The following is a 24334-nucleotide window of genomic DNA, read 5'->3' as shown; positions in this document are numbered from 1 at the left end:
CCTGTCTGTTATGACATCACAAAGGCTTTTCATGAGCTCAGAGCAAAGCAGGGGCCAATCATGGCTGGGGATCTTTCACAGAGGTTTTCTCTCTTTTGGTCCCCAAAACACCTTCCTCTTTTAAAAAGTAAGTGCTTTTGTCTAGATGGATTATAGAGATTGATATTTCGTTTCCTAGCTATTTAAACTGGTACAACACTTCAACAGCATTTTCATTTGTAGTTTCTTTTTCTATAGTTATTGTACTCTTAAGTTCTGGGGTACATGTGTAGATTGTGCAGGTTTGTTACATAGGTTTAACGTGCCATGGTGGTTTTCAATCATTTGTAATTTCAAAATCTGAAATAGCTTTTGGATTTTGAAGATCTCCTAATGTCTACATGCAACATATTCAATTCCTTTTCTTTCATCTCTCAATGGTTGCTCTCAACCATTGAGAAGGGAGAGAATATTTTCCTTTCCTTGTAGGGTTTTTCCTTCCTCATGTGGTTGAGATTATGTAATGGACACAGATGAAACAGACATACCCCACCCTCCATGAGCCCACAGCCTCTTCAGGAAGGCCCCCCAGACAGGAAGCTCCTTCAGCGTGAGAAGCACCAGGTGAAGTGGGGGCCAGAGAAGAGTGGCCTGGGCCTCAGGTCAGCGCTGGTAAGGGAAGAAGTGGGGCTTTCTGGAGGCCAGTGTGCTGAGCCCTGCGGTGTGAGGAGGGGTCGCCTAAGTGAGTAGGGGCAAGGGCAGGAGGCTAGCCTCTGTGAAGGCCCAGGATGATCGAGTGTGGCTCTCTGGAGGGATGCACTAGTCTGAACGAGTGACAGGGGCCAGGTTGGGAGGAATTGAGTCCCGCTGCTCACAGCACCCCCCCAACCAGTATACATCTCTGCAGCTATCTCACCACCTTCCCTACTTCATTGATCTCCATTGCACTTAGCAACATCTGACATTTGCATATTTCACTTGCATATTTCTTTGTCAGACTTGCACATAAACTTCATGAAAGCAAGTGTTTTACATGTTTTATTTACAGTGGTATCCACAGTACCTAGGACAATGGATAGATACATAGAGGACACTCGACTAATATTTTTTAGTATTTCAATGAATAAATGAATGTTTGAATGAGAAGAAAACTCAGTATCAGAGTGAAACAAACAAGAAACTACTAAAGTGAATTGGTTAGAGCTTTTTGGGGGAAATTTCCTTGTTCCCGGGACCTGGCCTGTGCACGTACACACAGCCAAGTAAATGCTATGGTGAAATTAGACTTACTTTCTTACATCTTCAGGCTGTCTCATAAAGTATTTGAGACTCTAGGCCTTTAGCAATAAACTTGCTGATGCAGATGAATTATAATATGGCAGAATGGATTTGGGCACTAGTGTTATGCTTGAAATGTCACAATGCGGTTTGTTTCTAAAGGAGTAGTTGGTGACATGGTGAAATCACTGGTTGCCCTGATATGATAAGGCCACCAGCCCCTGTGATCTAGCCATGTTGATAAGGATAAGGATTCCACTCAGCTGTTTTCTTTAGAGAGCTGCCCTGGCTATCTCCCTATAAGAGCCTAAAGAAGCTGTACAAGCAGCCACCATTGCACCAGCCAGGACTGCTCCTGGAAATGCCATCTCCCATTGGGCAATAAAGGACTCCACTTTTTCCAGGATCTGCCTGCGCCGAACCCTTATCTAGAGCAGAAAGAAACCATAACCCATAATTTCCCCCAAGGATTCCAACACCTCCCCAATCATTCCCCTATGAGTCTCAGGAAGACAGGTTTGTTTTCTTGTGAGAGTCTGTGTCTCTTTGCAAAAGGTCTGTTTTCCCAAAAGAAAAGGAATTTGCTTCAGTTCTGCTTCTGGAACTAGAAAGCCAGGTCTTCACCAAACTAATGTACAAAGGGATAAAGTCACAGTTGCCATGACCTCAAACTAACATCAACAAATACTTATTGGGTGTAGGACATTGTGCTAGCTGCCGTGAGGGAAGAAGGATGGATATCTTTCCAAAGATCTTAAAAGATACAGACTCATTTTCCATTAAAAATGAATTACTTGGCCAAGCACAGTGGTTCATGCCTGTAATCCCAGCACTTTGAGAGGCTGAGACAGGAAGATTCCTTGAACCCAGTTTAAGACCAGCCTGGGCAACATGGTGAAACCCCATCTTTACAAAAAATACAAAATTTAGCCAGACTTGGTTACTTGTGCCTGTGGTCCCAGCTACTTCAGATGCTGGGATGGATGGATCACTTGGTCCAGGGAGCTAGAGGTTGTAGTGAGCTGAGATTGTGCCACTGCACTCTATCCTGGATGACAGAACAAGACCCTATCTCAAAAAACAAAATATACTAAGCACTGAGCTCTGTGAGGTCGTCAATATCATCAAGAGGCTTAGCTTTGTATGAGCTCCATTCTGAGAACCTGGGAGGGTTGAGTCTGTGCCAATATCCTGCTGTGCTGCGGGATGGAGCCAAGCCTTGGCCTTTTGGGTCGCCACCAGAATAAAGCTGCAGATAGAAAATGTGGGGGGAGAGTGGAAGAAGGAATCTCAGAGGGGAAGAAAGGACCTCCAGCTTCAATTTGAGACAATTTTACAAGAAACGTAATGGAGGCTATGCTCCACATTCAAGAGTATTCCAGATCAGGGGTTGGCAAACTGTGACCCACCCCAGCTTTTGTATGTACCGTTTGATGGGAAGACAGCCACAATTCGTTTTTTTCTTGTTATCTATGATGCTTTTGTGCTTCAGAAGGAGAGCTGAGCAGTTATGATCCATACCATATGGCCCAAAAGTTAAAACTATTTACTATCTGGTCCTTTACAGAAAAAGTTTACCAACCTTTGGTTTCGAACACGAACAAGAGTTCTGCCAGTGTGACGTGTACTTTTGATCAGACGAGTAAGGTTACTTCAGGGATTTCCAGCTGTTTCCTTCCTACCTATTCCCCCTCATTGAAATTGCCTGTAATTCCGCCAGCTCCACTGTCCTGTTACATTAGGCCGAGAGACGGAAGGCTGTGTGCACTTGGAGCTACACACATCTGTGTAGTGGGTTACATGAAGGGGAGATTAACACCAGCTTCCTTTTTTAAGACAGGGTCTTGCTCTGTCATTCAGGCTGCAGTGCAATGGCATAATCATGGCTCACTGTAGCCTCAAACTCCAGGGCTCAAGCAATCCTCCCACCTCAATCTCCCGAGTAGCTAGGACTACAGGCATGCACCACCATACTGGGATAATTTTTTAATTTTTTTGTAGAGACAAGGTCTCACTGTGTTGCTCAGGCTGGTCTGGAACTCCTGAGCTCAAACAATCCTTTTGCCTTGGCCTGCCAAAGTGCAGGTATACAGGTATGGGCCACCGTGCCTGGCCAACACCAGCTTCTTTAGGAATGAAAGACCATGTGAATACATTTTAAGAAAAGCAGTTTCCTGTATTCTTCTGTAAACATTGAGAATTTATTTTATTTTTCCTCCAATGGCCTATGTGTTTGATCAATAATCACAGTAATTTTCATAACATTGTATGGTTTGGCATGACGTAAGTAAAAATAAACCCAAAAGCCATCATTCTCAGCAAACTAACATAGGCACAGAAAACCAAACACCGTATGTTCTCACTTAGAAGTGGAAGTTGAACGAAGAGAACAACACATGGACACAGAGAGGGGACCAACACACACCAGGGCCTGTCGGAGGTAGGGGGTGAAGGGAGGGAGAGCTTTGGGACAAACAGTATTGTAACCGAGGTTTAAAACCTAGATGATGGGTTGACAGGTACACCAAGCCACCACGGCACACATGTATCTATGTAACAAACCTACACATTCTGCACTTGTATTCCAGAACTTAAAATAAAAATAGCTAACATTTATTGAGCTCTTACTAAATGCCAGTCCCCATTCTAAGAGTTTTATGTGAGCTGTCCTATTGAATCCTCATTATTGCCGCAAGAGATAAGGACTCTCATCACCGTCATTTTACAGACGAGCAAACTGGGGAGGAGAGGGGTTAAGTAATTTGCCCATGGTCAGACACACAGTAAATAGAGAAGCAGGGTTTCAAACCACTCCTGCGCCATGACCTTGGCCACTACATTCTGTACCGCTTGCCTCAAGAAACGTGAAAATAAACAACTAAAAAATCTAATTGGGAAGTAAATTCTCATCAGACATTCAACATTTAAGTATTTGTCAAGTGGTAACACCAAATGCTAATATGGAAGGACAATGTTAATTTTTATCTACACTGGTCTATGATTTTTCAGATAAATATCTTGAAACTAAATTTTTAAAACCTGTAACTTTTAGTAATTTCTATTCTCTTCTGGGTCTTTATTGGACTTTGATTTCTTTCTTTCTTTTTTTTTAATTGGGAAGCATTTCTAAGTCATTCTTATCAAACTCAACTATATAAGATTATCATAAACTAGTGATTTTCTTCTCATTACATCTGAAATGCAGTGAGAAAAAGCAAGACAACTACAATCTTTTTTTTTTTTTTTAATTTTTTATTGAATTATAGGTTTTGGGGTACATGAGCAGAGCATGCAAGACAGTTGCGTAGGAACACACATGGCAGTGTGCTTTGCTTTTCTTCTCCCCTTCACCCACATTTGGCATTTCTCCCCAGGCTATCCCTCCCCACCTCCCCCTCCCACTGGCCCTCCCCTTTTCCCCCCAATAGACCCCAGTGTTTAGTACTCCCCTTTCTATGTCCATGTGTTCTCATTTTTCATCACCCACCTATGAGTGAGGATATGCGGTGTTTCATTTTCTGTTCTTTTTCCATGTTTTATTTAACTGCATTTGCCAAGATACTTGCAAAGCCTGTGGAGGTCTAGGAACAACATCTCCAGTCAACAATGTTTCCTTTCTTGCACTTCAAACTCTAATGATTGATCAGGGGCCTCCAAGTAGCAAGTTCTTCTTTGTTTGGGGAAGGGATCAGTGAACAATGTAACTCATTTATGACATTTCAGTTAACAACTTTGAAAGAAAAGGTTTTTAAAATCCAATGAAACTCCTAAAAAATAATTGACTCTGCCTCTGCCCCCATGTTCACCTCCAAAAAATCACACCTGAAAGTTTCCAATGATTCTGCCAGAGAGTTTCCTTCCTGTTTTAATTAACATTGTAGGGTGGAGGTTCTATATGCTGAAGACTTTTATATCTGTGTTTGATGTTACAACAAATAGAGTTTGAACAACATTTTTTGTTTTTTTTTTTGAGACAGAGTCTTGCTCGGTAGCCAGGCTGGAGCACAGTATTGCAGTCTTGGCTCACTGCAACCTCGGCCTCCTGGGTTCAAGCAATTCTTCCGCCTCAGCCTCCCAAGTAGCTGGGACTACAGGTAGGTACCAAACGCCAGGCTAATTTTTGTATTTTTAGTAGAGACGGGGTTTCACCATGTTGGCCAGGATGGTCTCGAACTCCTGATCTCAAGTGATCCGCCTGCCTCAGCTGGGATTACAGGCGTGAGCCCATAGAGGATTTTTTAAGCAGTAAAACTCTTCAGTATAATACTACAATGGTGGATAGTTATCAGTATACAACTTTGAAAGCCTATTGAACGTTCAACACTAAGAGTGAACCCTAATGTAAACTGAGGACTTCGGGTGATAACAATGCATCAATGTAGGTTCATTAATTTTAACAAATATGCCACTTAGTGGGGATGTTGATTATGGGGGAGGCTGCAGAGAAGGGTGAAGGGACTAGAATATACAGGCACTTTCTATAGTTTCTGCTCAATTAACTGCTCTACAAAGGATTAATAATAACAATAAATATTTTTAAAACCATAAAAGAATCTGAAAAGAAAACCAAAAAAGCCTCCTTTGTATTGACATTCTATGAAAGCGTTCTTAACAAGCCGGGGATGCTGATGACCAGCAAAGTGTGTAGTACCCCCATCACCACTAATTATCGTTCAAGGTATCATTCTCCCGAAGTCCTGAATATTGATTAAGACTGGAGGGAGAACCATGACACTTGGAATTGATTTGACCTGCTTAGAAGAAAATCTCAGCCCAGTTCTCCATAGGTTTCCAGGTTATACCATTGCCTCTCAGTTTGAGGTTAACAGCCAAAGTTGGGACACACGCAAAACCAGAAGTTTTGTCTTTGGAGAGTCCACTCTGCTGGCAAACCTTATCTCTCTCTAATGTTCTCTCTGGAATAGAGTTCACTCATTTCGGAGTTCTCTATTTCCCATTGAAACTCTGGCTACATTCCATGCCAGAAATAAACCATCATTCTACAGAAACTTTCAGGAGAAAATTAAATTTACCATATTCTAAAAACAGAAAGCATTAGTCCTTTCTGATATTTTTTAATTTTTTTCTTTCTTTTTTTTTCCTGCAGATCTAGTCTGTATGTTAAAGAGCAGAGTGCATTTTCTGGAAGAGAAAGAAAAATATCATCACAACACATAATAATGACAATGTAGACTAAATTTATGGTGCTCAGTTCACGGAAATATATCAGACCAATTCTGCATTTGGAGACCTGGTTTGTAACGTGAGGAAGGTGCCTTGCCTGCCTTGTTTCTGCAAGAGTGAGGTTCAGCGGTGAGCCAAACCTCACTCTTGCAGAAACAAGGCAAGCAAGGCACCTTTAAAAAGCAGAAAAAGGATGGACTTGGGAATGGGGAGAGCAGAGTGTGGATCCTGGCCCCATTCCTAGGTCTGTTGTGGTGCTGATCCACATTTACTTCCTCACTTGTGAATCAGCCCTGGTAATAGTTGCCCAACATACATCACAAAACTATTGTAAAATGAGGTAATATAAATAGAAATACTCTGAGAAAACACAAATTTACTACGGACATATCATACCTAGATTTATCCAAGATGGCCCTATGCAAAATAACAATGTAGGTGGCATTCACCTAAGCATATTCACTTTCTCACTAGTGTCTCTTAGATAACTTCCTCCCTTGTCAAATATCCCAGGAACTGTTTCGACCATATTTCCTCTCTCCTGCTATCATTTTACCCATCACCCCATGATCACTGAATCCTCAAGACTAGAACTTCAATGGTTTCCAACTCTTCGTGGAGACCACTAGCCAGATAATGGTCTCATGTTCATGTGATCATGGAGATGACTGGAGAAGACATCCCTTCTTACGTCCCTTCAGTGATCCCATATTGAATATTTTTTAACACTTACTAAGCTCCCAGTTTTGTTGTGTAACCCAGAGGGGCAATTCTAAGGGTAGAAACTTTAGTCGAAAAAGTTTAAAATAATGACAAATTGGCAACAAGATGAGGGTGGCGTTTCAGAAAAGCCAATGCCCACTGAATGTCTCCAGTCATTCTTAGAGTTGTTTATGTCCACTCTGCCATCTTGCTATGCCAACCACATGGCTAGACCACTAGAGAAGAATTTCCCAGAACTACATAATTATCTCCATAACAGACAGGAAGCCAGGGACTTCCATTCCATACATCTGCTTTGGTGGCCAGATGTCCTGGATGTGCCAGAGCAGCAGTGTGAAAGAGTTGTTTCTTTCATGGACACAAAAGGATTCATCCCACGGACTGCTTATGAGTACAATGAGGTGCCCTGCACATTCTTGCACACTTACATTGGTCTCATCTTAACTGACTTCCAAAGAACCCATCATATCTTAGGACTTTAATGCTGGAAGGAACAGAGATTCTGAGACAGAATCCCAACAGAAGTTAAAAGGTTTGCCCAAGTTTACACGGTTCCTCAATGACAGACAAAATAGAGAAAATTTCTGTGATACAAACTTTGATTGGGAGAATTAAGGGAACTCATCATTATTTTGATTACTAATATTTATTAACCACTTGCTATAATATGTCATGAAATCTAAGACCCATCAATCATAAAGTTCACCATTATTTTGTGAATTTCCAAGAGAGAAAGAAAATGCTAGCAACTAAATCATGACATCACTGATTGTTAGACATATGTCAGAGACGTTAAAGTGTGAATCTCAAAATCAATGAAAAATGGGATATACCAAGTTCTCTATGTACCTAACAGTGTCTAATTATCAGAACAAACTTCTGAGACAGGCACTATTATTTGACCCATTTTTTATTTTCAGATGAGGAAATAAAGGCTTAAATTTTTCCTAAGTAACAAAGCTGAATCCAATCCATGCCTGTCCATCTCCAGGGTCCAAACCTGTAACCACCATGTCTCTGAGGCTTATAAGTATTTTGGAACAGAAGAGAAAAGGGACTGTGGGACAGGACCCAAGTGGGTCTCAAATGTATCAGCTCTTATCTCTCCTACCTGTAGTTTTTCATCATAATAAGTACAATGAACTTTTTTCCCCACCAAATATTATAGGCAAGGATACACTTCCCTTTGCTTGTGCCCCATATCTGCTAGCAGTTTCCAGAGTATAGGACTCGATTCAAAATTGACCCACTGCCTTCCTCTTATAATGAGCATAATATTCTGAAAAGCAGTCAAATTTTCTGGGACTTAGAGGCTCATTATTCTATTCTCTAAACTTTTTTGTGTCTAAAATTTTTACGAGTTTTTTTTTTTTTTTTTTTTTTAAAGATCAGTTACAAGCAAGGCACAGTGGTGTGTACCTGGCAGTCCCAGCTACCTGGGATGCTAGAGTGGAAGGATTGCTTGAGTCCAGGAGTTGGAGTCCAGCCCAGGCAACGTAGTGAGATCCTGTTTCTAGTAATAATAATAAAGCCAGGTGCAGTAGTTCACACCTGTAATCTCAGCACTGTAGCAGGCAAAGGTGGGAAGAGAGCTTGAGCCCATGAATTCGAGACCAGCCCTGACAACACAGTGAGACCCTGTCTCCATAAAAACTAAAAAGTTAACCAGGCATGATGGTGTATGCCTGTAGTCCTAGCTTCTCGGAAGGCTGAGGTAGGAAGATCACTCGAGACTAGTAGGTCAAGGCTGCAATGAGCCGTGGTTGTGTCACTGCACTCTAGCTTGGGTGATAGAGCAAAACTCTGTTTCAAAAAAAAAAAAATCAGTTACAATTTTATATGGTATAGTCAGCATTTATTAAATCTTTGTTATTTACCAAAGCACTAATCATGCTGACGGTCATATACCTAAAAAATGGCTCAGTCCTAAAATATGTCCACAAGATGCTGTGCACATACAGTGACAAGGTAGCTTACTCTTTCTTAGGCTTTATAGAAGAAAAGCTTGGATGAAAGTCTCAAGGGAAAAAAAGTGGTTCAACGTCAGGAAGACATGAGAATGAAAACTGCACATACAAAAAGACAAAAAGGAGGTCTTTAGGAAAAGACTTTCAAAAACCGCAATTGTCAATTTCTAAGCAATATTTCACCCATGTTCTGCTCATCATGGAAGACCAGTGTTTCTCTGAGTACACCACCTTTTTTTTTTTTTTTTTTTTTGAGATGGAGTCTCGCTCTGTTTCCCAGGCTGGAGTGCAATGGCACAATCTTGGCTCACTGCAACCTCTGCCTCCTGGGGTTCAAGTGATTCTCCTGCCTCAACCTCCCCAGTAGCTGGAACTACAGGCGTATGACACCACACCTGGCTAATTTTTTGTTTTTTTAGTAGATGTTCACCATGTTACCATGTTGGCCAGGATGGTCTCGATCTCCTGACCTCATAATCCACCCGTCTCAGCCTTCCAAAGTGCTGGGATTACAGGTGTGAGCCAACGTTTTTTTTAAATAATAATTTCAACTTGTATTTTAGATTCAGGGGTACATGCACAGGTTTGTTACCTAGGTATATTGCATGATGCTGAGGTTTGAGGTGTGAATGATCCCATCACAAAGGTAGTGAGCATAGTATCCCAGAGGTAGTTTTTCAGTCTTTGTCCTGCTTCCTCTCTCTTTAATTTATCATTCCCATCTTCGTGTCTATGTGCATCCAGTATTTAGCTCCCACTTATAAGTGAGAACATGTAGTATTTGGTCTTGCTTTTTCTGTTTTTTTTTTTTTTTTTTTTGAGACAGGGTTCCACTTGAGTGCAGTGGCACATCATGACTCACTGCAGCTTCCACCTCCTGGGCTCAAGTAATCTTCCCACATCAGCCTCCCAGTTAGCTGGGATTACAAGGCCATGCCATCACACCTGGCTAATATATTTTGGAAATTTTGTAGAGAGAGGATTTCACCATGTTGCCCAGGCTGGTCTCAAACTCCTGGGCTCAAGAGATCCACCTACCTCAGCCTCCTAAAGTGCTGGGATTACAGGCCTGAGCCACTGAACCTGGCCTCGGTATCTGGTTTTATATTTCTGTGTTAATTTGTTTAGTATAATCACCAGCTGCATCCATGTTGCTGCAAAGGACATGATTTTATTCTTTTTTATGGCTACGTAGTATTCCATGGTGTATATGTACCTCGTTTTCTCTATCCACTCCACCACTGAGGAGCACCGAGGCTGATTCCATGTTTTTGCTATTTTGAATAGTACTGTCATTAACATATGAGTGCACGTGTCTTTTGGGCAGAACGCTTCATTCTCCTTTGGATAGATACCCAGTAATGGGATTGCTGGATTGAATGGTAGCTCTGTTTTAAGTTCTCTGAGAAATCTGCAAACTGCTTGCTGCTGTGGCTGAACTAATTTACATTCTTACCAACAGTGTATTCCCACTGAAGGGAACAGTAAAGCATTCCCTTTCCTGCACAGCCTTAGCAGCATCCATTCATTTTTAACTTTTTAATCACAGCCATTCCAAGTGTTGTGAAATGGTAACTCATTGTGATTTTAATTTGCATTTCTTGCTGGGCTCAGTGGCTCACACCTGTAACTCCAGCACTTTGGGAGGCTGAGGCAGGTGGATCATGAGGTCAGAAGTTGGAGACCAGACTGGCCAACATGGTGAAAAGCAATGGAGACAAAATACTCTGTCTCTACTCAAAATACTAAAATTAGCCAGGTGTTGTAGGACATGCCTGAAATCTCAGCTACTTGGGAAGCTGAGGCAGGAAACTCACTTGAACCTGGGAGGTGGAGGTTGCAGTGAGCTGAGATTGCATTACTGCACTCCAGCCTGGGTGACAGAGCAAGACTCCATCTCAAAAAAAAGTTGCATTCTCTAATAATTAGTGATGCTGAGCATTTTTCCATATGTTTGTTGGCCGCTTGTATGTCTTCTTTTGAAAGGTGTCTGTTCATGTCCTTTGACCACTTTTAAAGTTATTTCATTTTTGCTCAAGTTCCTTATGGATTCTGGATATTAGACCTCTGATGCATAGTTTGTGAGTATTTTTCTCATTCTGTATGTTGTCTGTTTACTCTGTTGATACTTTCTTTTGCTGTGCAGAGGCTCTTTAATTTCATTAGATTCCACTTGTCAGTTTTTGTTTTTGTCTCCATTGCTTTTGAGGACATATTTATAAAATCTTTGCCAAGGCTGATGTCCAAAATGGTATTTCCAAGGTTTTCTTCTAGAGCACTCTACCTTTTCAATGCATGAACTCATATGCCTTTTAAGTATTCTCAAGGAGCTCTCATCAGACATAAAACTGACTCACTTGTGTTCACAGAGAATGAGCACCTAATCCTGCCCACACCTGGAGTGGTTTTCTGGGAAATCTTGTGTGGTATGCATGTCATCACACACCTGCACAGCAAACAGATAAATCAGGCCTCATGGAATTCCTCTCCCTCTCAACATTCAGAGAGAACTGGGCATGTCTATCAAAAACAAAACCGAAAAACAAAGCAAAAAAAGTTTGAGGGTTTAGCATTACTATAAGGGCTAAAAATAATTTTGAAACTATTTTGCTTTAAAACAAAAGAAGAAAGAAAGAAAGAGAGAGAAAGGAAGAAAGAAGAGAAAGGAAGGAAGAAAGGAAGAAAGAGAGAGAGAAAAGAAAGGAAGGAAGGAGGGAGGGAAGGAAGGAGGGAGGGAAGGAAGGAGGGAGGGAAGGAAGGAGGGAGGGAAGGAAGGAGGGAGGGAAGGAAGGAGGAAGGGAGGGAAGGAAGGAAGGAGGGAGGGAAGGAAGGAAGGAGGGAGGGAAGGAAGGAGGGAGGGAAGGAAGGAGGAAGGGAGGGAAGGAAGGAAGGAGGGAGGGAAGGAAGGAAGGAGGGAGGGAAGGAAGGAGGGAGGGAAGGAAGGAGGAAGGGAGGGAAGGAAGGAAGGAGGGAGGGAAGGAAGGAGGAAGGGAGGGAAGGAAGGAAGGAGGGAGGGAAGGAAGGAGGAAGGGAGGGAAGGAAGGAGGGAGGGAGGGAAGGAAGGAGGGAGGGAGGGAAGGAAGGAGGGAGGGAGGGAAGGAAGGAGGGAGGGAGGGAAGGAAGGAGGGAGGGAAGGAAGGAAGGAGGAAGGGAGGGAAGGAAGGAAGGAGGGAAGGAAGGCAGGCAGGCAGGCATGCCTGTGTGATGATTGCTAAAGTAGCAGAATCTTAACTTTTCCATGGCAAGTGAGTGGACTGTGCTGAGGCCCATTCAGCCTGGAGTTCACGTTCAGAGGTCTGTGGGAGCCTCTCAGGTGGCTGGCCCTTACCTGGCAGCAGAAGCAGCAGCCAAGCAGGTGGCAGGGCAGAGACAGCGTAGGGGATGGAAACGGAAAGGGATGGAGAAAGAAGAATGAAGATAGTAAAAGTAGACTCAGGACAGAGTGAACATTTGCTGAAACGTCAACGGATTAGCAGTCCCTGTGATGGCTGAAAAGTTCAAGGGCAAAGGTCAGCTGAAAAATTGATGCCAGATTCTCTAAACGAATGCTCCATCCACCCAAGCTTGAACATGTTAGTCTTTCTAAAAATATTTTCAAATATTGACTTGAAATAATGTTGAATAAATTACATTATCTTCAGAACATTTGGCTTTATTTTATTTATTTATTTATTTATTTGAGACAGAGTTTTGCTCTCGTTACCCAGGCTGGAGTGCAATGGCACGATCTCGGCTCACTACAACCTCCGCCTCCTGGGTTCAGGCAATTCTCCTGCCTCAGCCTCCTGAGTAGCTGGGATTACAGGCACGCGCCACCATGCCCAGCTAATTTTTTATATTTTTAGTAGAGACGAGGTTTCACCATGTTGACCAGGATGGTCTCGATCTCTTGACCTCGTGATCCACCCGCCTCGGCCTCCCAAAGTGCTGGGATTACAGGCGTGAGCCATCGCGCCCTGCAAGGGACCATTTTCTCTAGAGCTGAAAGGGACCTCAAGAAATTGTATAATTCAACGCTTTGCATTGTGGTAAATAAGATAGTTTAATCTTCATTTTGCAGAAGAGGTAACAAGTCCAGGCAGACAAAGAAACTTGCTTCAAGTCACACAGATTTGTAGAAGTTGTGAGCCAGTGTCCTCAATCTCGGCTGTGAATTAGCATCACCTGGGACCACGCTTCCAGAGCAATCAAGTCAGAATCTCAGGATGTTGTATCTGAGTCTAACACACACAAGAAGCACCTGGAGGTCTCCTCAAGAACAGATGGCTGGGCCTCCCCAGAGTTTCTGATTCAGCAGGCCTGGGTGGGGCCCGAGAATCTGCGGGTACAACAAGTTCCAGGTGATGCTGATGCTGATGCTGTGCGTGCAGACACTGCGCTGTGAGAACTAAAGAGGCGGGAAACACCTTTATGGGGGGGCAGGTCAGCAAAGGAGAGAACTGCTTGGCAGTGAGTTGCTGGTGAGTTGGTGATTCCTGGCCCACTTCAAAGTGTCCCATCCAGTGCCTGGTCAGTGGTCCAGGAAGCGTGGCCCATGCGAAGAGCCTCTTATTTCCCAACAAGTTTGCAGACAGGAAGTGCACTGGACCCGTGGGGTTCTCTGTCTCCTTTAGCATTTTCTTCCTGGTCTTTGGTCTAAGCATCACCCTTTATTGTATACTCCTTTGCTCCTGGCTCTGCACTACTCCTGACCTCTGAGTCATTGTATGTCCAAAGCCCTTCCTCTGATATGCAAACTTTTGAATCTTTTCTGGGCTCTGTGCTGTCCTGCCAAGCCTAGACAATGCCTGCCTGCCCTCAGGTCCCCATGGCTTGGTGCCCAAGATGCAGAGGGCATATTAATCTCCCTGCCCTGTCTCTTTTCTCCTTCTTGCCCTGTACTGTTTGTGGAAAATGCTCACTTGCCCTGCTGCTGGGCCTTTTTGCCTCCTGTCTACTTCCCTGCCAGGACCAGCCTAAGAAACTGATTATTTCTGCTTCAAATACCCACATTGCTCTCAGCTCACTAACTAGATTTCTGATTTTGCTCTGAGAGAGATCTCTTTTTCAATCTATTTGCTGAGCAAAGCTGATTAACTTACTTCATTAAGTCACCAAACATTTATTGAGTACCTGATACGTAACTAGCACTATCCTAGGTTTAGAGGTAGGGGGAAAAACAAAAGATAGTCCCTTTTCACAAGGAGTAGCAGGGGAGACAGGCTTTAATACAAATCCCATTTCAGTGTGGCCGATGCAAAAATTAGAATCACGTGCCAGGTATGGTGATGTGTATCAAGGCAGGAGTGTGTGATTAAACTCTGAGCCCCAGGCTGAGCTCATCAAGCCCCCCATTTTCCTGGGACTTGGGCTTGCAGATTTCTAATCATCACTGTTTGGTAATACAACATTGATTTCTATGCACTAGGTTGTTAACCAACACAAGAGGGCAGAGAATTACTCTTCTGCAGCTTTCGGTGCAGGGCAGTAGGAAGATTTGCCCATTGAAAGGGGTTTCACGTAGGATGTATACTGTTGAGTAAAAAAGGGGGTTTCAGAGGCTAAGTGTGAAATGAGTGAGGGGTTAAGTGGCACATCCAAGGAGCAGAGTTAGGAGGCAGGACAGCAGAAAGCCAACAGGAAAGGGAGGGCTCACTGCTGAAAAGGAGGAGCTTAGAAGTGGTGAGCTGGAGCCACCATAACTGCTGAGGTCCTGTCCCCACCGTGGGGTCTCCTCGGCACCGCTTAGCTGTTGCCCATCTTCCGAGGTCACTTGGATTGAGAAAACAGAGGGAATAGCCAAGAACCCTGACCTTCAGGTGGGTGACCACTGGCAGTGCTACACAGGGCATCAGTATTTCAAGGTGCTTTGGTTAACTGAAGAAAGATACCAGAAACAAAATCCAGCCCGTGATGGGTCACCCTGGGAAGAAATGCCAAGTGCCCAGGACCAAGAGAACTGGCTACTCAAACAATCTTAAGAGGTAGTGTGCAGACCATGGAGTGGACATGTAGTTGAAAGATTAAGTGAAATCCCGAGATGCATGCAGACTAATGCAGAGGGGTGAGAATGACTTATAAAGCAATCCTCTCATTACTTCCAATGATTGGCTGACCCTTTCTGGGATATAGGTACTTCATTCTATGCTGTGGATAGGATTAAGTAGGATTTTTGTAAACATAATTCTTTTTAAAAATATTCCGAGACAAGTTGCTATTTAAAGAAAGGCAAAAGATAGCTAATCTTTATTTACAAAATTTTCATGTAATTTTATTGAATTGTTTTCCTGAGTTTTTTGTTATTAAGAAGTGGGATCAATCCTTCAGCAAAATTGTTCAGGGGACAAGATCTATTTTGAATATATTCCGCTTTCTGTAGATTGCCAAGAAGACTCTAGATTCTGATGAGCTTCCTGGTTGCCCAGAGCACCTATTGGTGTGTTCCTTAAGCATTCTTATCCCTCCCCTCCAACCTCCCCTCACCCCATTAGGTCTTTTCTGATCTGTGTAAGTCTTATGAGAGAAAAAACAAGTTACCTGTTCTATATCCCATTCTCTCAGCACGCTACTCTTGCAAACGTGGTAAGAGTATTAATGGATTAAGTGTTTATGGGAACATTTGGTAAAGGCTTTTGAACTAGTGCCTTCATCCAAAGGAATATTGATAATGGTCTTGTGGAAGATAGTTAGAGGAGGTATTTTTGGCTTAGGAGGTTTTTCTAATACTCCCAAACACCCCACCCTGGAGCACCTTTTGGGAGCTGAACATGAGTTGAGCAATTCGAAATCCAAATGTGGTATATCTACTCTAAGCTCCATTGTGAAAGAGGCTCAGAACAGAGCAACGATACCCCTTTGTACTGGAAAAATAATTTTGAGAAAAAGTTAAAAGAAATGAGAGTCTCCAGAGTATAGAAGAGAATGCTAAGAAGAAAGAGTAACAGTACCTTAAAGTTGTGTCTAACACAATGGAGTCTAATAAAAATAGAATCTGAGGTCAGGTGCAGTAGCTCACACCTGTAATCCCAGCACTTTGGGAGGCCAAGGTGGGTGGATCATCTGAGGTCAGGAATTTAAGACCAGCCTGGCCAACCTGGCAAAACCCTGTCTCTACTAAAAATACAAAAAGTATCTGGGTGTAGTGACATGCGCCTGTAATCCCAGCTCCTCAAGAGGCTGAGGCCGGAGATTTGCTTGAACCCAGGAGGTGGAGTTTGCAGTGAGCTGAGATTGTACCATTGTACTCCAGCCTGTGTGACAAGAGTGAAACTCCATCTCAAAAAAAAAAAAAAGAATGTGAACTGCATGTGTAATGTTAAATTTTCTACTGGGCACGTTAAACAAAAAGAAACCATTAAAGTTAATTTTAATAATATATTTTCTTTAACCCAATGTCTTGGAAATGTCATTATTTCAATCAATTACGATGATTTAAATGAGATATTTTACATTCTTTTGTTTTATACTAAATCTGGGAAACTGAGTGTATATTTTCTACTTAATTTGCATTTCCATCTGGACAAGCCCATGTTCGAGGCTCAGCATCACATGGGCCTGGTGGCCATGGTGATGGGCAGTGCAGATCTAGCCCTGGAATGAGCCTCCTGCTTAGCTGTCCTAAGCGGCTGTTCTGAGTGTCCATGAGGGGGAAACAAGAAGGCATTTCAGTTAGGCTGGTGAAGGAAGTTAGGAAAAATATGGAGTCCTTAAGAGAGTCTGACTTAAACAATCTGGCATTTGACCTAGGCCTGAGTATTTTTTTAAAAGGTCCCCAGGTGATTCTAAGGTACAGCCAGGGCTGAGAGCCACTGGGCTAGAGGAAGAATTTCCACAAAGTGAGAGTGTTTACACACTGAAGTGAATGCTTTAGGATGATTTCATCATCTCTTGAGTCCAAGTTTCAGAACTGAAAGGAAACTGAAATATCATGGAGTCCAACCCTCACTTTGCAGATGATGGAATGTCAGCACTGGGTTTTAGTGTCTGGGACTTACTGATGTTTTTGATTGCTTGTCTGTTTACTTCCTCAGTTCCTCCTCTCCCCTCCCTTTATTTGTTCATTTATTCATTTTTTTGAGATGGAGTTTTGCTAGAGTGCAATGGTGCAATCTCGGCTCACTGCAACCTCTGCCCCCCATGTTCAAGCGATTCTCCTGCCTCAGCCTCCCAAGTAGATGGGATTACAGGTGCCCACCACCATGCTTGGGTAATTTTAAAAATATTTTTAGTAGAGATGGGGTTTCACCATGTTGGCCAGGCTGGTTTCGAACTCCTGACCTCAAGTGATCCACCCACCTTGGCCTCCCAAAGTGCTAGGATTACAGGTGTGAGCCACCTCACCTGGCCTCCTTTTCTTTTTTTAACATGGAAGAGGTTTTCAAACTCTTTTTCAGTCTAGGTTGAATTTAGAGGGATGTTCTGATGTTTCCCAATACCCCAGCCAGTTACTTTTATGTTGTGAGGTGCCACTGGGTGCACAAGCTGAGGGTGATATTTCAGGGAGGGTCTCTGCTGAATCTTCCTCTCCAGAGAAGGGTTCAGTCCTGAGGGTTTGATTCACAGCCCACAATTGCGGGGCTACTGAGCCTTCATGAGTTCTTGCTAACATAACGGACAATTTCTGCCAGAAAGTTCAATATTTAGAAATAAGAAAGCATGCTTTACTGCCAGGTCAGAGCAGTTTTAATAAAGGTCATAGATGGGGTTCGCCATGTTTGACAAGATCCCATGTACAGTTGACACGTAAACATCACCACATTTTGAGATCTGAGTACAGCATCCATAGATGCTGCAACCCCATGGAGGGTGAGAGGACCTATGCTGAAACTGACTCGTTGGGACTTGGGATGGCAACTTTCTCACTTATTGTACCTATCCTTCAGTGTCTCTCTTATATGATAGTAAATCGCTCTCTTTTGCTCACTCTTGTTTCTAAAAGTGGGTCACTCTCCAATGCTTGCCTTTCAGTTGCAGGGGAATGTCTACTGTCTTCCATGTTCTTGCTTAGCAGTTCAGGTCAAAGAGAATAAAAGAGAGAGAGAGAGAGACTAGCCACTTAGGTTGTACAAAAAGTAAGCTGGAATTTTGTCCTTTGCTCTTTAAGGCTTTGAAACTGATTTGTATGGGATCAGGTTTGTACCAGAAAGGCTAGGGACAGCTTATTATTCCCTGGTTCTAATAGGTCTATTAACTAAGATTCTTAAGAACCTTCTCCGAAAACTCTTTTTAAAGAAACAACACAAAAAAGCCAAACCCACAGTAATTGCTGTTTGGGGCCTCTTTCTGAGGATCCCAGAGGAGGCTTACTGGTGACGAATACTGGAACCCCGGAAAAGAACAAATTGGTCTCACAAGCAGCGAGTGACAGCCTTTCTGAATACAGCTGCTTTCTTCATTAGAAAACTAAAAATAGCCCTGATCATTGCAGGCTGGTTTCACTTTAAGCCTTCTGCCACATCCATTTGTCGGTTTCATTCAGGATTTCTGCATGTCTGTGACATGGTGATGCTATTTCAGACTGAAAGTGAATTGGAGATATGTTTCCTTTCCCTCCCCCATGTTCAGTCCAGATGTCGCAACTGTCCGACACTGTCGTATATGAAGGGACATCATGGGTATCTGCCAGCATCCATGCCATCCCCATCTGCTTCACTCATTTTTGGAAAAATAAATGCCATCCACATTGCTAGCAAGAATCTACAATTTTCAGTTTGTAGATGCAAACCACAAGGAAATGTTTGTTGCGTGTGTGGTTTTCTATGGGGAGCTCATGAAATACGTTGCATGACTACCCTTTCCAACTGAGGCAGGATTTTACTAGGTTCTCTACTCAGGCTTAGCTTGAGGAGATGCTTTCTTTTTTCCTGTAGCCAGCTATGATTGTGGCCACTGGTAAAGCCAGTTTCCTTTCCAGCTCCAAAAGGTATAGGGAAACCCATCACAGGGTAGCCTCTGTGAGTACATCCATCCAATGGGAATCTGGGAGAATGTTTGCTGAGATCCTTCTCTCCCTAATGAAATTGATTTTGAGTTTTACTTAGAGGTGGCACCATGATTATAGCAAGGTGGGTTCCTTGTGTAGTTTAGAGCAGTCTGACATCCTTATCCTTCCCCCTTCCAGCATCCAGGGTATTGAGGAAATGGAACATAAAAGAGGCAAAAATTGAAGAAAGAATGAAATAAATCAAACTACTACTTAATACTATCTATCTACAAAAGGTATACTCAGAAAACATGCATACAGACTCATAATAGGGATCATTTATAATTAAAATATGGAAAATAAGCCTCAATCTTAAATTCAATTCATTTGTATATACAAATTTTATATACATTTGTACATACAAAAATATGATTTTAATGGCTTTAATAGAACTGAAAATCCTAAAGATGAGCTAATGTTGCTATGGAAACTTTGCATGTCTTGACTGCAGAACTCTTAGTTTAAATTTGCAAACTTAGTATCACATTAGCTTTGTTCACATTTGATTTCTGGTTGGTCTTTTAAGAAGATAAAAGGAGAAAAATGACTTATCATCCTAGTGCTTCCTGTTACACTCGTAGCCAAAGGAGAGGGTGGTTTGTGATCATTTGACACTTTTTTTTTTCCTTTGGCTGAACAAGGAAACTTCCACAAAGGAGCTTACATAAGGGCTATGCAGGGTAAAGATTTCGAAGCCAAGCATGATTTATTCAGTTTGAAAATTTTCAAAATTTGAATGGCTTATTTTCCTCATAGAATTTAGATGTCTAAGCATGATTCGACAGCCAGGTGGTTCATGGATTTAAAACTAAATTTTACAGAGCTTTAAAGAGTGGAAAAGCGACGGAGCACAGACTCAGAGGCATGGTGACGCCTGCAGCCCTGTGCTCTTTTGCTGCCACCACGCACGCTACTGTACTATGGAATTGGGCCCTACATAGCAGCAATGTGAAAAGAATGCCATTTGGAAAACTGCTGCAGTCATAATTCGAGAGTCTGAGTCTCCCTGTCTCCACCCTTTCTCCCTTAATTCCTGGCTGCTCTCAGCCCGGCCTCAGCCTTGGGGCTCATGGCAGAAGCTTTGGCAGCCTGGAAGCTTCGTGGGCTTTGGAGTCAGGTAGGCCTGGGTGTGTGTAACGGGAGCTCCATGGGACACATTATTTAACCTCTTTGCACTTTATTGTCCTCACCACACAGGGATAATCATGCTCATCCCACACGGATGCTGTAAGAATTAAACAATATATGCAAAATACTGAGTTCTTTACTCAAAACACAGCAGGTTTTCAGTCAGTCATCTTTCCCTCCAGTTGAAAAATGTGTATCACTAGGGCCTCTGGGGGCATGAAGGGAGCAAACTCCATTTGGGTTGTATCTGGCAAGTCCTTGTGAAGTGAACGAAACTCCTCTGTCTCTCCCACCCTCACTAATACATATTTCGGTGGTTTCTGCCTAAATGATACAGATCTCCTGTTTACTCTGATACTCATTTACTTGTACTGTGATGGCCTTATCTTATTTCCTGTTATATTTTTAGTGTCTGGCATAAGGCCTGGCGTAATACATATGTGTTGAATGCCAGGCAAAATATGGGAGTATCAGGAACATATACTGGTGCAGGGAGGCCTCTACCTTTAAAATCTTCAAAAAATTGAATACAAAATTAAGTACTGGTCTTGGGAAGGGGCCCCTGCAAGTATGCTGCCCTGAAGCTACAGCTCTGGGAGCTTCAGAGTAAACCTACCTCTCTGAAGAAGTGAATGTGGTCCTGAGAAGTCAGCTGATGAATGGTAATATCCCTTTTCTGTGATCTTGTACTGTGCTGTCACCCCAGTTGGGTTCTACAATGAATGATTCACTTTAGATCAGCTACTTGAGATGTAGGCTAATGATGAGAAACCATTATAACCACTAAGAATGTCCTGAGGTATGGGATGGACAGCCATGAGACTTTAGAGTGTCATGGTAAAAATTTGGACTCCGGCTTATCAATGACAATTAATTAACAATTAAAAACTATCATGTAGGCCAAGTGTGGTGGCTCACGCCTGCAATCCTAGCACTTTGGGAGGCTGAGGCAGGTCGATCACAAGGTCAGGAGATCAAGCCCAACATGGTGAAACCCCATCTCTACTAAAAATACAAAAATTAGCTGGGTTTAATGATGCGTGCTTGTAATCCCAGCTACTTGGGAGGCTGAAACAGTAGAGTTACTGAACCTGGGAGGTAGAGATTGCAATGAGCCAAGATCACCCACTGTACTACAGCCTGGTGACAGACCGAGACTCCATCTCAAAGAAAAAAATACTAACAGGTATTAGTCTGCTGGGGGGCTTCCATAACAAAAAAAAGTCATAGACTGAGTGGCTTGAAGAACAGATATTTATTTCTCACAGTTCTTGAGTCTGGGCAGTCCAAGATCAAGGTGTTGACTCGTTCAGTTTCGGGTGAGGGCTCTCTTCCTGGCTTGTAGATGCCCTTCTCGCTGTGTTCTCACATGACCTTTCTTCTTTGTGTGCAGAGAGAGATCACTCTTTCCTCCTCTTTTTATAAGACCACCAGTCCTGTTAGATGAGGACCCCACCCCTATGACCTCATTTAACATTGATTTCCCTCCTTTAGGAAGGACTATTTCCAAATAGTCATATTGGGAATTATACTCTCAACATAGGCAGTTGGGAGAGACACAATTTAGCCCATAGAATCTGTAAGGCCTACTTCTGCTTTGCCTCTGGCTCTCATTTGAGGACTCACTTGCCTCCTTGGACATCCATCTAAGATATGGGGATAGTATTAGAACAGGTGGGGTTTACCCTCAGGAAGTAGAACCAAAATGGCACCATGTATAGAGCAGTTTATCCAACAGGGATGTTGAGTTGCTGTGCTATGTTGAAAGGAGGTAGCAGCCATTTCCTTGGTCTCTGATAAACCTTTGCTGTCTCTTTCCCCACTTTGATGTTATGTTTACTCCTCTGTTTTCTTCTTGCCTTCTTGTTTTCCTTTTCCTCCTTCCTTCATTTCCAACAGCATAGTCAGACACGGTGATTCTTGGTCCTTTTGATGATGGTTATCTACAATTGATTCTCCCAAAATGAAAGAGTTGACTTAGGGGAAAGGAGCAGGAGAGCAGAGGGGATAGAATAGATACAGGAGTGGGGGGGGGGAAGTGGTGATAGGGTAGGGGTGGTGGCAGTGTAGGACAAGAGAATGACAGCTGTACTATGTCAGGGAGGCACGTGCTGACATAGAGCAGGAAATACCACACACGATGACTCTGGGTCTCAATTTTCTCACTAGTTAAAAAAAATGCCGGAGTAGAAAATCCCCAAGGTGTCTTCCATCTTTAATGTTCATTACCCTCTGTAGCTCCTTCTACCTTACCTTGTTGGGAAATGGCATTGATAAATAATGGGTTTTGTGTGTCCTGTAAGAAAATCATTATGTGAATTCAAAGTATTGCTCAAATTAATTCTAATGAGGTTCGGGGGAAAAACAAGTAACAACCAAAACTCTTTAATAAAGTGTTCTAAAAAGAAAAAAAGAATTATCGCCCACTTCTGCACTTCCTGCTTTTGGCAGGGACTAGAAGTGGAAATCTGAAAACACTGTGAGACAGTCTGTTCTCATGGTATTTCTAGCTGAGAACAGGAAGGAGGGGAGATCTCATATGAGTGAGAGAGCCTGTTTTTCAGTGATTAGCAGGCCAAAGGAGCTTGACAGCACCTCTAAAAGTTTTACCTTTATTTGGTCAGCATGGCAGATTTTGCCAGTGGCATCACCACAATCACCAAGGAGGCAGCCATCTCCCATCACTACTACTGAGGGGCTGCCTCTCCGAGGCTGGGTGTTGGGTACTGGAGACCCAGACGTAAGCAGTGTGGCCCCTACCCTTCTGGAGTGTTTAATGAAGTTGGAAGGATAAGGTATCTATAATTGAAAAATAATTACAATTCAAAGCAGCATACGCCAAGTGCTAAATTTACCGTCAGACAATGCTAGGAAGGTGCCGTCCACACATTTCTGGAAATTCCCAATGAGTTTGCGTTTGCTCTCCACCCACCATGGTGCTCCCATCACTTATCACTGAAATGTTTTGCACCTTTAGGCAAAACACATTTCTTCATTCCTTTAACTCTTCCCAATTCCAGTCACAACAGACTTCCCTGTGTGTAATGCTGATGAATCATTGAGACTGAATCATGCTAACAATTAGCGTGTAATAATTAATGCATATTGATTGGCTGGGCATGCAGAAACTGACCAGAAAAATCCCAAAGTCTAGGCTGGATTGCATCGTCTCTAATTACCTGAGAGTTATATGTACTAGCATCTAAGGCTACAGTAGACATACCAGGAACATCCTTGGTCACCATGGCTCCGTTAGACGTCATAAATCTCCTAAGGTGAGCGTCTATGATGTCTTTACATCTAGGGCCGATCAAGGGCTCAGGTCCAAGGGTGAGCATTCCCTCTCACCCCTTCCCTCTAGCCTTCAGGTGCAGAACATGGAATCGCCCTTGTGAGAGCAGTTCTCTCATGTGCTAAGTGGAAAACTTCCCTGGAAAAAGATGAAAAGAAAAGATTTTATTTTCCCCTAGAGAAAATGTAATAAGGATTATGTTCTGAACAAGGAATTGAAATTCAGTGCTTTATTGAAATGATCACCATTATCATGTTTAATCAACTATTTAATTAAATCTGGGTGGTAGTCCTATACAGTGAATAGTAAAATGCTTACTGAAGGACATGCAAATTAGATAGATACAGTTGGAGCCCATCATGTTGAATTGACTATGAGGTTTTAACCTGGGTGGCTACTTTGTGCAACGGACCACTTGGGAGGCTGGAGGAATACCTTCAGGGACGGCCTGGAATTCTGGAATTTAGAAGGATTTCTTTGAGTTAAGTTTTCCTGGATCTTTGAAAAAACCTGGTATTGCTTTATGACTTTTATTTCACATTGGAGATATAAAAATGAACAAGATACAGGCCCAACCATGGAATGAGCATCCAAGCCACCTACCCAAATACATACAGATACCCAAACACAGGGGTTAAGAGGACTCTGGGTGTGGGGTTCTGCACAATGGGAGTTGAGCATAAAATGTAACAATCGTCAATGTTACAAACCAGAATGCTGTTATCAGGTAGTCCTGTTTAAGAATAACATACTTCCAAATTTTTAATTACATATTAATTGTAGGAAATGTATAAAATAGAGAAAGGCACAGAAATGAAAGTA

General features: G+C 42.7%; 2 long non-coding RNA genes across 7 annotated transcripts in view; one reads left to right on the top strand and one right to left on the bottom strand.

The window, feature by feature from the left end:
* Positions 1-24334, bottom strand: part of LOC103792253 (uncharacterized) — a 120931-nt gene that overhangs the window by 74063 nt on the left and 22534 nt on the right. For 2 of the 3 annotated variants that reach the window (XR_013533699.1, XR_013533700.1), the window contains exon 2: positions 23444-23650. This is a non-coding gene — a long non-coding RNA (uncharacterized LOC103792253). Of the gene's footprint in view, positions 1-21456; positions 23651-24334 lie in introns of those variants that run through there. The other variant, XR_013533698.1, reaches the window with a different exon arrangement.
* On the top strand, positions 57-11812 carry LOC144582020 (uncharacterized). 4 transcript variants are annotated; one of them, XR_013533697.1, is made up of 4 exons: positions 57-127; positions 469-603; positions 5235-5351; positions 6365-11812. It is a non-coding gene; the product is annotated as an uncharacterized LOC144582020 (long non-coding RNA). The 4 variants fall into 4 exon arrangements; XR_013533696.1 differs by having other exon boundaries at positions 469-641; XR_013533695.1 differs by having other exon boundaries at positions 469-651.

Source organism: Callithrix jacchus, chromosome 4 (genome assembly GCF_049354715.1).
Source record: "Callithrix jacchus isolate 240 chromosome 4, calJac240_pri, whole genome shotgun sequence".
Lineage (NCBI taxonomy): Eukaryota > Metazoa > Chordata > Mammalia > Primates > Cebidae > Callithrix > Callithrix jacchus.
Note: the sequence above shows the minus strand (reverse complement) of the source record. Positions and strands in the feature narration are given on the sequence as shown.